Source organism: Panthera uncia (genome assembly GCF_023721935.1).
Source record: "Panthera uncia isolate 11264 chromosome C1 unlocalized genomic scaffold, Puncia_PCG_1.0 HiC_scaffold_3, whole genome shotgun sequence".
NCBI lineage: Eukaryota > Metazoa > Chordata > Mammalia > Carnivora > Felidae > Panthera > Panthera uncia.
Genome location: NW_026057584.1, coordinates 27,025,239 through 27,038,703, shown reverse-complemented (window position 1 = coordinate 27,038,703; position 13,465 = coordinate 27,025,239). Strand labels below are relative to the sequence as shown.

General features: G+C 35.9%; 1 protein-coding gene across 11 annotated transcripts in view; it reads left to right on the top strand.

Annotated features, from left to right (window-relative positions):
* MAP2 (microtubule associated protein 2) overlaps window positions 1-13,465 on the top strand; it is a 280,060-nt gene that overhangs the window by 134,168 nt on the left and 132,427 nt on the right. For 10 of the 11 annotated variants that reach the window (XM_049615018.1, XM_049615017.1, XM_049615016.1 and 7 more), the window contains exon 3: window positions 8,203-8,270. The gene's annotated coding sequence lies outside the window, so the exon portion shown is untranslated. Of the gene's footprint in view, window positions 1-8,199; window positions 8,271-13,465 lie in introns of all 11 variants that reach the window. The other variant, XM_049615009.1, reaches the window with a different exon arrangement.

Below are 13,465 nucleotides of genomic sequence, written 5' to 3'. Positions count from 1 at the left end.
TATTTTTTTCACTGTGCTAATCCATTGTATGAATATACTGTAACAGCTTCTACTATTGTTGAGCATTTGAGTGGTGTCTAATTTCATGATGTTATGAATAAAGCTACTAAGAACATTTCCAAAAACGTATTTAGATAGGCATATGTATTCAGTTCTCTTGAGTATATACCTAGAAATGGAATTACTGGCTGATGAGGTAGACTTACATTTTACTTTACTAAGTCTTGCCAAAGAAGTTTCAAAAGGGTCTATACTAGCTTGTTCTCCCACCAGTGGTGGGTTAGAGTTTCAGTTGTTCTGCCATTATAGTTTTCAGTACCTGGAGAATTTTATTCCCAACATAGTTCTTCAAGTGTAATGAGATTATAACTTGATGAATTGAACTAGCAATTATTTTTCAGAATTGAAGTTCACATAACACTGTTTTGCAAAAAGAAGTTTAGTTCCGTTTACTTTGATGAAAGTATATGAGCAGAATAGAACTTGGGGTAACTGTCATTTCCTAAGCCTCGGTGGTGATGGCATACACAACTTAAATATGGCCTTTAAGCTAGCTATTTCACTAAATAGCAGTCAGACTGTATTTTGGGTGCTGACAATTGGAAAAACTTCTCTTTCCTTTCTCTATTTACATCATCTTTTTTTGGCTTCACCTTAATGAGTGAAATCAGAATACTAATGGAATAAAGAAAAACAAGAGCATATCATTTTTGAAACTGCCTGTGAAAAATTGCCAGTGAAAGATGAATATTTCTGAGGTTAAAAATGGTGCATAACCCCAAAATAATTTGAAATGTATTTTGTGCTTATATTTGGATAAGAATATAACTGAATTTTAGAAAAAAAATCACCACACTAAGATTTAAAATGAAATTGTGAAGCCAAACTCTGATCCTGATGACTCAGAGGATTAAAACATGATACAAGAGCAAACGGAAAGTAGTCCAGTTATGTTGCCTTACTCCTCACCCTACGTGCTTAGAATATATTCATCCTTCCCAGTATGGGTCAAGTCTAATCCAAATATGACTGTAGGTGACCCATATGTAAGTATGCTCTTTGCTTCTTTATAAACATACTCCATTTCTGATTCACTCTATCTAAATTCAGTGAAAATACTAAGTATCTTGGCTTAAAAGTTTTTATTTTTAAAAATTTTAAATTTTCTTTTTATTTGAGAGAGAGAGAAAGAGAGAAAGAGAATATCTTAAGAAGGCTCCACTCTCAGTGCAGGGCTGGATACGGGGCTAAATCCCACAATCCTGGGATCATGACCTGAGCTGAAATCAAGAGTTGGATGGTCAACTGACTGAGCCACCAGGCTCCCCTAAAATTTTTTCTACTGGGTTGTATGTGAAGAGACAATTAATATAAATATTAAAAAGGTGAATGATTATGGAAGTTGAGGCCTGAACACTATCAATCTGTTTTCAAATTTTGGATAAGTCAAAATCCAGCTCAGTAGCATAGAGTACCTAGTGAAAGTCAATGAAAGATGAAGCACACAACAAGCTGATGAATGTAGTTCATCCTCTTTAATCATAACAAGAAGAATTTAGGGGCAAGAGTCAAGTGATTTAAAGATTTTATTGTGGGGGAAGGGATTTTTATCCTTCTATAATAAGTTTGCCCATTATCTGCTCTCAAAATCCTATATATGAATTTCTGAAGATATTGGTTATTTATTTTTTATAAAGATAATTCAGCTTTGTTTATGTTAATAATTTTTATAGTTTGCTATGAAAACAAAAGAACATCATGTGAGTAATTTACATAAATGTGTCCTTTGGGTGCTTAGGGATTGTCTTTTACCTCCCAACCAGTTATTCATCCCACAAATAAATCAGGAATCCCCTAGAACATATGTCTTGCACTGCTGATATTACATTGAATCTGTTTGCCTAGGCATTTTTAAGAAATGAAATCCAGAGACTTACTGTAGAATTTGTCAAAGAATTCAAGAAACATTTCTAGAAGATTTTCAGATCCTCACATGAATCATAGAGCCTCATGGCCTTAAAAGCAATCAGTAGTATTGGGGCCTATGCTTCTCATAATTTGTAATATTCTGGAAAGTGTCACATATTGAATTTGAAACTTGTCATATTTTATTTAGTGGCTATTGAAGACTTGCCTTTGCCTAGAGACTGGGACATTTTGTACAGTTCTCTACTCAGTTCGGTTTCCTTTTTATGACTTCTCCAGGTATTGTTGAACAATATGAAATTGCTATCTTATAGGTTAAAAGGTAATGGAACTTCAACATTTCATATAATTCAGGCAGATACACTAATTGTGACACTTTTCTTTCTTTTTGATTTTTGTCTGACCACAGTGTACTTTTTTTTTTACATTAACACATGTTTTTTGAATCTTTATAAACAACTGAAGCATCCATTAACCATATCTACTGACGCTTCATGAGCAGTTTGGTTACCTCTGATTAGCATAGACTCAATCTGTCACCAAAACACCCAAGTTTTCTAGACTTTCTTTGAAGGAGGACACCCTGGAAGTAGCATTTCCCCAGGTTTTCCGGGCATTCAAGTCACCTGGAGTACACAGGCTTCAGGCCCATTCCATGGAAATCCTGACTCAGTAGGTCTGTCTTAAGGCAGGCAGGGTGCTGAGACACAGAGTCTGACCACAGGATACTTTTGTGTGGACAAAATTTGTTCAAAGAAGAGATGCCATCTGTGATAAATAAGGCAAAACAGTGTGCAGTGAATTTGGATGTTATATAATTTGTAAGATACTCAGATATCTGCTTATATTTCGAATGACAAATTTCAGAGTATAAGGTAAAAGTATAATTATTATTTCTATTATTAATGTTTTTAAGTGCCAAGTATAGTAATTATAGTCAATTTATAAAAAGCTACTTCAAGGGCGCATGACTGGCTCAGTCGGTAGAGCATGTGACTCTTGATCTGGGGCTTGTGGGTCCGAGCCCCACGTTGGATGTAGAGATTACTTAAAAATAAAATCTTAGAATTATTTTTAAATTAAAAAAAAATTAGCCACTCTGGAAAACAGTGTGGAGGTTCCTCAAAAAATTAAGAATAGATCTACCCTATGACCCAGCAATAGCACTGCTAGGAATTTACCCAAGGGATACAGGAGTGCTGATGCATAGGGGCACTTGTACCCCAATGTTTATAGCAGCACTCTCAACAATAGCCAAATTATGGAAAGAGCCTAAATGTCCATCAACTGACGAAGGGATAAAGAAGTTGTGGTTTATATATACAATGGAATACTACTTGGCAATGAGAAAGAATGAAATCTGGCCTTTTGTAGCAATGTGGATGGAACTGGAGAGTGTTAGGCTAAGTGAAATAAGTCATACAGAGAAAGACAGATACCATATGTTTTCACTCTTATGTGGATCCTGAGAAACTCAACAGAAGACTGGGGGGAAGGTCTTCTGGGGGGAGAAGGGGGGAAGGGAAGTTACAGAGAGGGAAGGAGACAAACCTAAGAGACTCTTAAATACTGAGAATAAACTGAGGATTGATGGGGGGTAGGGGGAGGGGAAAGTGGGTGATGGTCAATGAGGAGGGCACCTGTTGGGATGAGCACTGGGTGTTGTATGGAAACCAATTTGACAAGAAATTTCATATTAAAAAATAATAAAAAATACATTTAAAAAATTAAAAGACATTTCTAAGCATTTTGGCCATAAGGCAGCATTGATTTATTAACTATTCTAATTTTATTTAAATAATCTAAAGATTAAATGTTAGCATATTTAACACCAATAGAAGTATTATTTATCAAACAATCTCTGTCTTAGCGTTTAAGAGCTGATAATCCTGTGCTAGGAACATTGGAGAATTCAAAGAAAGCAGGAGACAAGTCCCTATGTTAAATAAATGTATATCCTTTAATGGAAATAACAAAAAATATTGATTCCATGGGAAAAATGATTTATAATACAAATAAAATACAATATTCATAAGGAAGACTGAATATATGGAACAAGGAAATCAATATAGAACACAAAGAATTTTCTTGTGTTTAAATGCTTCAATTCATCTGCTAATGTGATTTTCACATTTACTCATTAAAAATATATATATATATATTTTTGAATGTTACTGTGTTCCCAGCCACTGTTTTGGGTGCTTTGGATACACCAGCGTGTATCCCAAACATGTGGGATACATGTATCCCAAACGTGTAAAGATGATTTCCCTCACAGAACTAGCAGAATGAGGCAGGTAGTAAATAATAACATAATAAATACAGGTTTATGGTGTGATAGACAGTGGTAAGTGCTGTGGAAAAAGGGAAGCAGGAGCAGGGATGAAGGCTGTGGGAGACATGGTTGCAGTTTTCATCATAGTAGTCAGGAAAGCCCTGGCTGGGAAGATGATATGTGAGCAAAGGCTTCAAGGAGGTAAGGAAGAAATACCTCCATTATTCATTCCTAAAGAACTCCAAGAGTGATACACAAATATACAGACCACTGTATCTAGGGAGTAAAACTAAGGGTCTTCCAGAAGAGCCATAGGGCTAAGCTAACTGAATTTGGGGATGTAGTTAAATCAGATTCTTAACCATCAGGATCTGAGATGAAGTAGATTTTAACAGACGGGCAGAGACAAAGTGTGTCATCAAAGGTAGAAAATGAAGTGTTAGCTTAGATTCCTGCTTACTTTTATGTCCTCTCCACTATAGTTGAAGTTCCTGGAGAAGGAAATGTTGTTTTTCCCCCATACCTATCAAGTGTTTGAAATATATGTCTGTATGTCATCAAAATTGGTTAAACTGATGAATGGTACTAAGTGAAGGTCTAGAATATTGTCAAAGAGAAAAAAGGGAAGGAAAGCAATACAGTTTAGGCTCATAAGCACAAATATAAAAAATATAAAATGTCATGAAAGGCTCTCAATTATCTGCCATCTTGTGGTCTTAGAATAGAATTAAAGAGAAGAATTATAAATATAGTGCTTAGTATACAATGCACATGCTAAAGTAATAGTTGCTTCCATCCACTAACAAATGAAAAGAAAAAGAAAAGAAAAAGAATCTACCAATTCATTCTCAATGACAAAGCAAATATTCTCAACTATTAAATGACTCCTAAAGAGTCCTAAATATTTTTGAAGCTGTGCTATTTTTTTAGACTGACCAGGACCATTATGTATACTTTATAAGATTCTGGCAAAATATTTCTGTTTGAAGAAATGACAATCTTATGCATCTTTTTTTTGTGCTTAGAAGTTAACAATATATTATCAATAATTAATATATTAAGACATTTCTTTAAAAAAATAACTTCAGTGTCCAAATCACTAGAGAAAAATAGACAATTAACAGAAAGATCATATTTAAGAAACACTTTTTGGAGGAGAAGATGTCTAACCACTATGTAAGGTTAACTGAAATCTGAACTCTCTCATAATTTTACTAGGGTAATCATATTTTTTAATGTTATTTCTTTATTTTGTGGTTGACATACTGGGGGCAGAGGACAATAGTAATGACAGCAACTGTATTTCAGACATCAGAAAAATCAAACTGATCCTACCTATGGATGAGTTAACCTAAAAGCAATGAGTTATAAGAACTGAATATTGAAAGAACATTTTATGAAGGAAATAAACACAGTAAAACAGCAAGGTCAAAATCCTAATCACAATTTTTGCTGACTCAGAAAGATTTTAACAAATATTGCGCCCCCCAGTGGTGGTTTTTGAGTGAAAGATCTCTTAATTTTTTTTTTTTTTTTTTTTTTAACTTGGGCTCCCAGTTTTCCAGTTTCATTATTTTGGGTAACTTCATGAAACTACACAAAGTAGGGGAACCTTGGGAAAACAGCTGAGTTTGCCCGATTTCATGCTTGCAGAAAGAACAATGCCTGCCGGGGATGATAGAGTGCCTAGTATATGATGATTAAGTTCAGGCTCAACAAGATAGGTTCACAAAAGGGTAATCATGCTGGATTCATCTGGTTGTCGGGCTGGAAATGAAAGAAAAGCAGTGACATAATTACCCCAGATTCTTCAGACCCCCAATACAGTACAGCACAGCTATTAAGCAAGACTCGTCTCAGAATTATTGGAACATATTTTAAAGAGGAAGATCACTGCTTTAGCAAGTAAAGGAAAGCTTACAAAATCAAAGACAAAGGATGTTTCTGGAATCGCTTTTGCTTGCAAACAGAACGGGACAGAGCAGGGCATGAAAATCACTTGCTGAAAGAATTAAAGCAGGGCACCTGAGATAGGAAACTGGGATGGTATTTCTGCTGGATCTCCAGCCTGCTTTGTGACCTTGGTCAGATTCCCTGGGCTTCTGCTTCCTCACCTATGAGACAAAGGGTGTGGACTAGGTTGAGTGGTGTCTGTGAATCCAGAATATGGACAGAAGCAAGGAGAAGTAGGAACCATGTTGTACAAAAGAACCGTAATTTGAATATTTATGAAAGCAAAATTAGCTAGTGATCGAAAAGTGGGGAAGAAAGGTGGCTAATGGAGGATGTAAATTCATCTTAATGTGTTCAAAATAGAATGTAAAACTGATAGAGACAGTTCTTTCCAGAAGGCAAAGAATGAAGCATATCCCTTGGTCTCTAAATTTCCTCCACTGGAGTCTCCTCTTTTCTCTATCATCACCTTATTTTTCTCAGTACTTTCTGTTTCCGGTAACCATGGTGATGCTCCCTCCTGGCAACCTCCTTCAGAGCCAGCCCTTTTGGTATACATCGAATTTTGTTCTATTCACTGATGCAGGAAGCTAACAGTGCTATAAAAATTAATTTATTTATTAACATTTTCCCCAGCTCTTTTGTCCAGGCAATAAATTCAGGGAATTATTCCACATGCAACCTCCCTACATAAAGGGCACCGTAAAACAGGGATAGTCAACTGTTCATTTCAGTTGCTAACATAAAGGGGATACTGATTATGCCAGAGATTCAGTTCCCTGCCTTGGCCCTTGGGGACAGTAAAGTCCCAGTTCTCAAGCTCCTTGCCACTTCCTTTTGCTTCTGTATGTAAACGGAATAAAATAGATTGCCCACAGAAATCACACATCAACCCTGGTTTTCCAGTCCTCTTTGTTTTTTTGCAGTATTCTCTCTCGTAAGGAAAAATTGCCAAGTATGTAATTATCACAGTTAAAAGGGGATTGAATTTCCCCTCTGAAAATACAAATACATATATGCATTTTTCTATTGGGCACAGTTATTTATTTTGGAATATAAGTAAGCAATATGTGATACTGAGTTTTTAAAATATTGCAATTAACAGCCAATGACAAAACATCAAACAACCTCTGATGTCATTAATGCAGATGATAAAAATTCCCATAAACTACCATTTAGTCATGTCCAGTTTGTGTAGCCAGATTTATTTGTAATCCTATATGCCGGGAAACTGCCTCTCTATTTAAGCAGTGTGTGTGTGTGTGTGTGTGTGTGTGTGTGTGTGTGTGTGTGTGTCTGGCATTAACACAAAGGAGACCAGACGATGACATTCATAGGCTTATAGACTCGACTCCTGGGGACACACTTGGATGGAGGCAATTAAAATGCCTGTCAGGCATTTGATACCAGAAGCCCCTATGGTAAACCGCTAAATCATAAGCCAGAGCTGCATCTTATTGTCAGTGAATGATGGCGGAGCTGGGTGGCTTGTCATCATTCTCGAAAATTCTGAGGCTAGTGAGCTCTCTCTCCCTCTCCCACTCGCCTTATTTTCCTTTTCGCCACTGCGGGGACTTTTTCTAATTTGCAGCTTCCCTTTCCCCGACACACACAGACAGGAGCTGGTGGCTTGCAGACTGCGTCTGTCTGGAGCTAGAGAGCTAGAGCCAGCCCGTAGAGATAATGCTCCGGGAGAAGGATTCTGCAGCAAACCTCAAAGGCTAGACTTGGGTGGTATCGCTGCATATTCACTGGTAATGGTTTGGGTTTTTTGGTTTTTTGGGTTTTTTTTTTAATTTTATTTTGTTCTATTTTTAATCCATTTTTCAAAGGATCTGCTTGATGGGATCTCAAAGTAAAATGCTTTAAAATTCATTACTGAGCTTCCTAAAAATTCAAGTACTGCATTTTTTGTACTACAGATCTCAAGACATAGATTTATTATCTGGATTATAAAGAATACATTTGCTTACTGGTGAGTTACAATTTTCAATATTTAGTTAACAAATCTGTATATGTATTTTTTTTCTTGTGTTTTGTTTCAGTAGATTCTTCAGCTTGTTGTCTCTAACCGAAGAAACATTGATTGGGAACTACTCATTCAGAAAATTAAAAGGTACCACATGTTTTGTTTGGGTGTTTAAATGAGGGAAAATCGGGAAAGATTTGGAATGTTTTTATTTAAATTAATCTGTCTATGGTTGATCTTTTATCCTTAAGCCTACGTTGATCATTGTCTGTAGCATGTATGATTCCCCAGGCAGAGAATGCCATTATCCAAGGCTTTTTTGATTATAAGACGTTTAAAGAATTATATCTTTTGCCTGTGTTGCAAGTTGTTAACAAATATCAATATGTCTGGCTTATTTTTGGATTTTTATTATGATAGCAGCTAAAAAAAAAATGTCCAAAATTCTCTATCTTAATGAAAATTCAGTCATTTGAATTTAACAGAACTATACTAAAGTAATGATTTTTATCTGAGGGAATCCTGCTAATAAGTGATATTTTTAAACTGGTAAATGAAACGCTGGTAAATTCCCAGGTAGAATGAGCGCTAGAGACAAGAGCTTAGGAATGACTCAGTATTGTTAGGTTTTGCGAATAAAATATTGTAACTTCTTCACTGATGCTTCAGTCTTCAGCACCATGTTTAAAGGCTGAGGTTGTCGGTTATTAAAAGAACTGATTTTACATATGCTTTATTGGCATAAGAAAGTAATCCTTCATCTTGCCATGAAATCAAGTTGAATCCATTGATCCTGGGCCTTATGCCTTACATGAAAAATATTAATTTTCAAATTCAGCATCACGATGTGTATTGATTGGAGATGGCAATTACAGGTATTACCTTTGTTTAATTCCTTAAGATTACCTCTGACTTCAACATACACTCATGTCAAGAAAAGCTATATTTGAAATTTGCCTTCCAAAAATGGAAGACATTTTCTGCCTTGCTGAGAAGATCAATAACATCTCTTAAATCTTTCTTTGGCATTCACATAGTATTTCCTCTCAAGATTATCGGTCTGAAATCTTTTATGCAGTGAAGTTTTTTTTTTTTTAATGTACTTGGGAAATAGCTAATGTTCAACGACAGATCCTGAAATGCCAGAAGTATGTGAGTGTACATCTGTGAGTGTGAATATTTGTACCAGTTGAAGGAGATGAATGCATTGTCCTCGTTTAATTTTCTCTGCAGTGTGTATTATGAGGCCCTTAATTTATTCATTCCACAAGCACTTACTAAGAGCCTTGGTAATGTGGGTAGTTATTGTGGGAGAGAAGGAAGGGGCAGATGCCACTGTAACCACCCTTCCAGAGTGTAGGCGATATCACATAATATTTTTGCACAAGAGAATGAATTCATTACAATAAATCAGTGTGTTCTAAAAAAAGGAAACTGCATTATTTCAGATATTGAACAAAAATCTAATAGACGAGTCTCAGAGATACAGGAAATATATTGCATTTTTTTCCTTAGAAATTAGTGGAGTCAGGTATGGAATCCCCAGACAGGACTAAACTATTCCTCCTGGATATTGTAAAACCCTTGGGACTATTCTTTCGTTTTAGGTTTCACTCAGAGTAGTGAATACATTTCATTTTCGGTGCAAAAAAAATCTATTTGGTATTTTCCCATCTCACAAAATCCATATAGTATATATTTTATGTGAGAATCTGTTTCCTAATCTGCAGGATCATTTAGCAACTCATTATATTAATTTTGAACATTGGGGTATTTACATGAGTTGGAAAAGGATGATGTTGCTATTTAACCACTAAAAAATGTATTCAATATATTGTTAAAAAGAACGAATCTGCTCTGTTGTGATTTAACTGGGTGTTGGAAAAGTGGCATATTACCTCACCTAAAGCCTCTTAGTACCTACATTTTCTAGGACCATTTTAAAATATACCTAGGGGTGTGTTGACAGACTTTGTGTCATCAACTAGGGTTTATTGAAATAGACTGTTATGGCGTCAGATCAGAATTAAATTTGACTTTTGGACTCGAAGAGAGTCAGGGATCTGTATCACGGTTTTGCTAATCAAGCTTGTCTTGACATTGGTTAATTATTTCACTGATTTTTTTCACTGATATCTACAGCACATAAAATAGTGCCTGGAGCGTAGTAGGAGTTCAACAAATATTTACTTATTTGATGAGTAAATGTTTCATCAGCATTTTTCCTCTGTTACTTTTCTGTTCTTGTTTTTCATGAGATTACACACTGTAAAACAGACATTTGGTACTTCTTTTTTTTTCATCTACCCAAAATATTCATTATATTGTCTCTAATTAATAAAAATAATTAATTAGATAATTAATATCAGGTAGAAAATCAGGCGAACCATGTGTGGAAATTTCTCCAAGTTATATAGAAAAGAATTTTTCCAGTTTTAGGTTAAAATGGAAAGAATTTTTAAAATGTCCCTTTTCACTTTCATCAGCAAGGGAAGGGTGCCAAACTGCAGCATGAGTTTTGCTTTAAGGATGCTTCCTAAATACTACTCCCAAGCTTGACGTTGTTTATTGCTCTTCATGTCTTCGGCCAAGATTTTGCTGCAGCAGTGGGGAGGAGGTCTTCTCTTTCTGTCTCTTTCTTTCCCTCTGTTATCCTAGAAATGATGTCATAGTCTTCTTAAACGCTTTGTTGCTCATCATGGACTAGTATGACATCATTTCCTAATGTATAGAGAAACTTCTAGAGGCATGATAGTTTTAGAGAATGCTATTTTTTCTTGTCATTTATTTTTATTAATAAAGCTATGGTTTTTTGTTATTAACTATGTGCTAGATAATTACCCTTAGCCTCTAATGTAGGTTATCTTGTTTTAACTCTCTCCACAATCCTGGGAGGTGGGTATGGTCTCCATTTTATGGATGGATGAACAGAGATTCCAGCTGGGCAACCAATACAAGTCTGGCCCAAAGTCCTTCATAGTAACCACAATATACTACCTTTTTTTCCTAGTAGATTTTTTGGCTCATAGCCATTTGCTTTAATATTTTATTTATGCACATGACATATACTGAAATAAGGTTCAAACAGTATGCCTGTAGATTCTTGTTTTCATATGCATAAGGTGGGACTAAATAGATCTTCAAATATGTAACATAATCAAATTCTGATATATTTTATATTTTTAATATATATATATATATTTTTATTTAAACTGAAGAACTTTATTCTTTAAGGAGGAATGTCAGAGAGAAATTAGGAAGTCTTAAAATAAATTAATCCATAAAGGATTCCTGTGTCATTACGATGAAGACGTATTACTGAATTATAGTCTACATAACTAAATGAGCCAGATATCCAAGTGTTAAATAGCATAACTTGATGCAATACTTTGTAAAGCTTTTTTTAATTGAAATATGGCAGAAGTTTCAAATGACCAAATAAATAAACAAACAAACAAACAAACAACCTGGCAACAGTATGCAGTGTGCAGACACTACCTTCAACCTTAAATACAACTTAGCCAGAAAAATAGCTGAGGACACTAACAATTACAAACGCGTATTAAGATGCTCTACTTGAAAAGCATATATAGAATAGAACACTTTTGAAGCCCAGTGGGGTGCAGCAGAATAAAACAAAGAAGTAGCCTCAAGGCTCAGTGGTAGCAAAAGAAGTATTCCAGGGAGAGAGAATGCATGGAGGAGCTCCAGGAAGAACAAACAACACTTAGCACAGAAACCAAAGAAAGTGAACAAGTGGGGAGTATAGACTGATCTCATTTATATTCTGGAGTGTAGGGTAGAGGAAGGGGATTCTTAGGAGGTGTGGATGGAAATAGTGTTCAGTTGTGCCATCTGAAATGGCTACGATTCTACCCCCTTTTGAACTACAAAATAAAAATCCATTCAGGTCAACCCAATACATTGTAAAGGGGACCCTAAATGCCAACTTGAGGAAACCGTTCAGTATTTGATGAGAAGCTGTTGGGTGTATTTTGAATAGCAGACCACTATGACCTAAACTGTGTTTCAGGTGACTTATTTTATAGCTCTGTGTGAGATGGAGTTGTGAGTGAAAGTATGTTGAAGGAGGCATCACTTTGGAAGCTGTAATACGGTAATCCAGGAAATAATAAAGGCTCAAAGAGGGCGACTGTCAACACAGTGGGCATAAAAAAGAGGTCATGAAAATGAAAGATGTTTCTGAGCTCAAACTCATAAGCAGAATATAGCAACTGCTTGATTAGTAAGAAGAATGAAAAGCAGAAGGACCCAGTGCTGCCTCTAATGTTGGAATTTGGTAACTGGAAAAAGGAAGGGAAAAAAGTCATGAAAAGCTGCTTGAAACAAGAGGCTCTCTTTCATTTCTGTTGCATCCTAGTCTCTAGCAGACTGTGTAGTATGTAGTGTACAGGCAATAAATATTGACTGAATGAGAGAGGGGATAAAAAGAGAAGGAGCAGGGTTAGGCCACGACGGGCTGGATATGCAGGTAGTCTGATCTGGTAGTTTGCAGATCACGTAAGGCCAACACTGAGAACAGAAAGTGGGGAGACAGGACATGGGTGACATTATCAGGAGAGGAGAGAAGAGGACCCGAGAGAACATTCTTTTTTTTTTTTTTTTTTTTTTTTAAATTTTTTTTCAACGTTTTTTATTTATTTTTGGGACAGAGAGAGACAGAGCATGAACGGGGGAGGGGCACAGAGAGAGGGAGACACAGAATCGGAAACAGGCTCCAGGCTCCGAGCCATCAGCCCAGAGCCCGACGCGGGGCTCGAACTCACGGTCCGCGAGATCGTGACCTGGCTGAAGTCGGACGCTCAACCGACTGCGCCACCCAGGCGCCCCGAGAGAACATTCTTGATAGCACCAACATTTAGGTGGTAGACTAACAGGAATTGACAAAGTTAAAGGAAGAAATATTTAAAAAAAAAAAAAAAAAAAAAAAAAGGACAGGTGAAGTAATAGAAAACAAGGCTAACACTCAAATTATGCCAAAATGTTGAAGAATGACAACAGGTAAAAGTCTGTTGCATATATTATTTATTTCAGTAATGCTTTCTGTTATAAAAACAATAAACCCACGTTTTATAAAACTTGTAAAATTTGGAAGAGTGTAAAGGAAGGAAGTAATAGCCATCCATAATTACACTATCCAGAGCCTGTGGTTAATATTCTGTTTAACTTTCTTCCTTTCATCTATTGTGTTTAAATTTATGTAACTGGGATCAGAACAATACAACTTGAATTCTGCCTTTTTTTTTTTTTTTTTTTTTTTTGCTCAGAGTACTTAAGCATCTCTTACAATATTTTGCCACCTTTGTAATATTCTATCATGA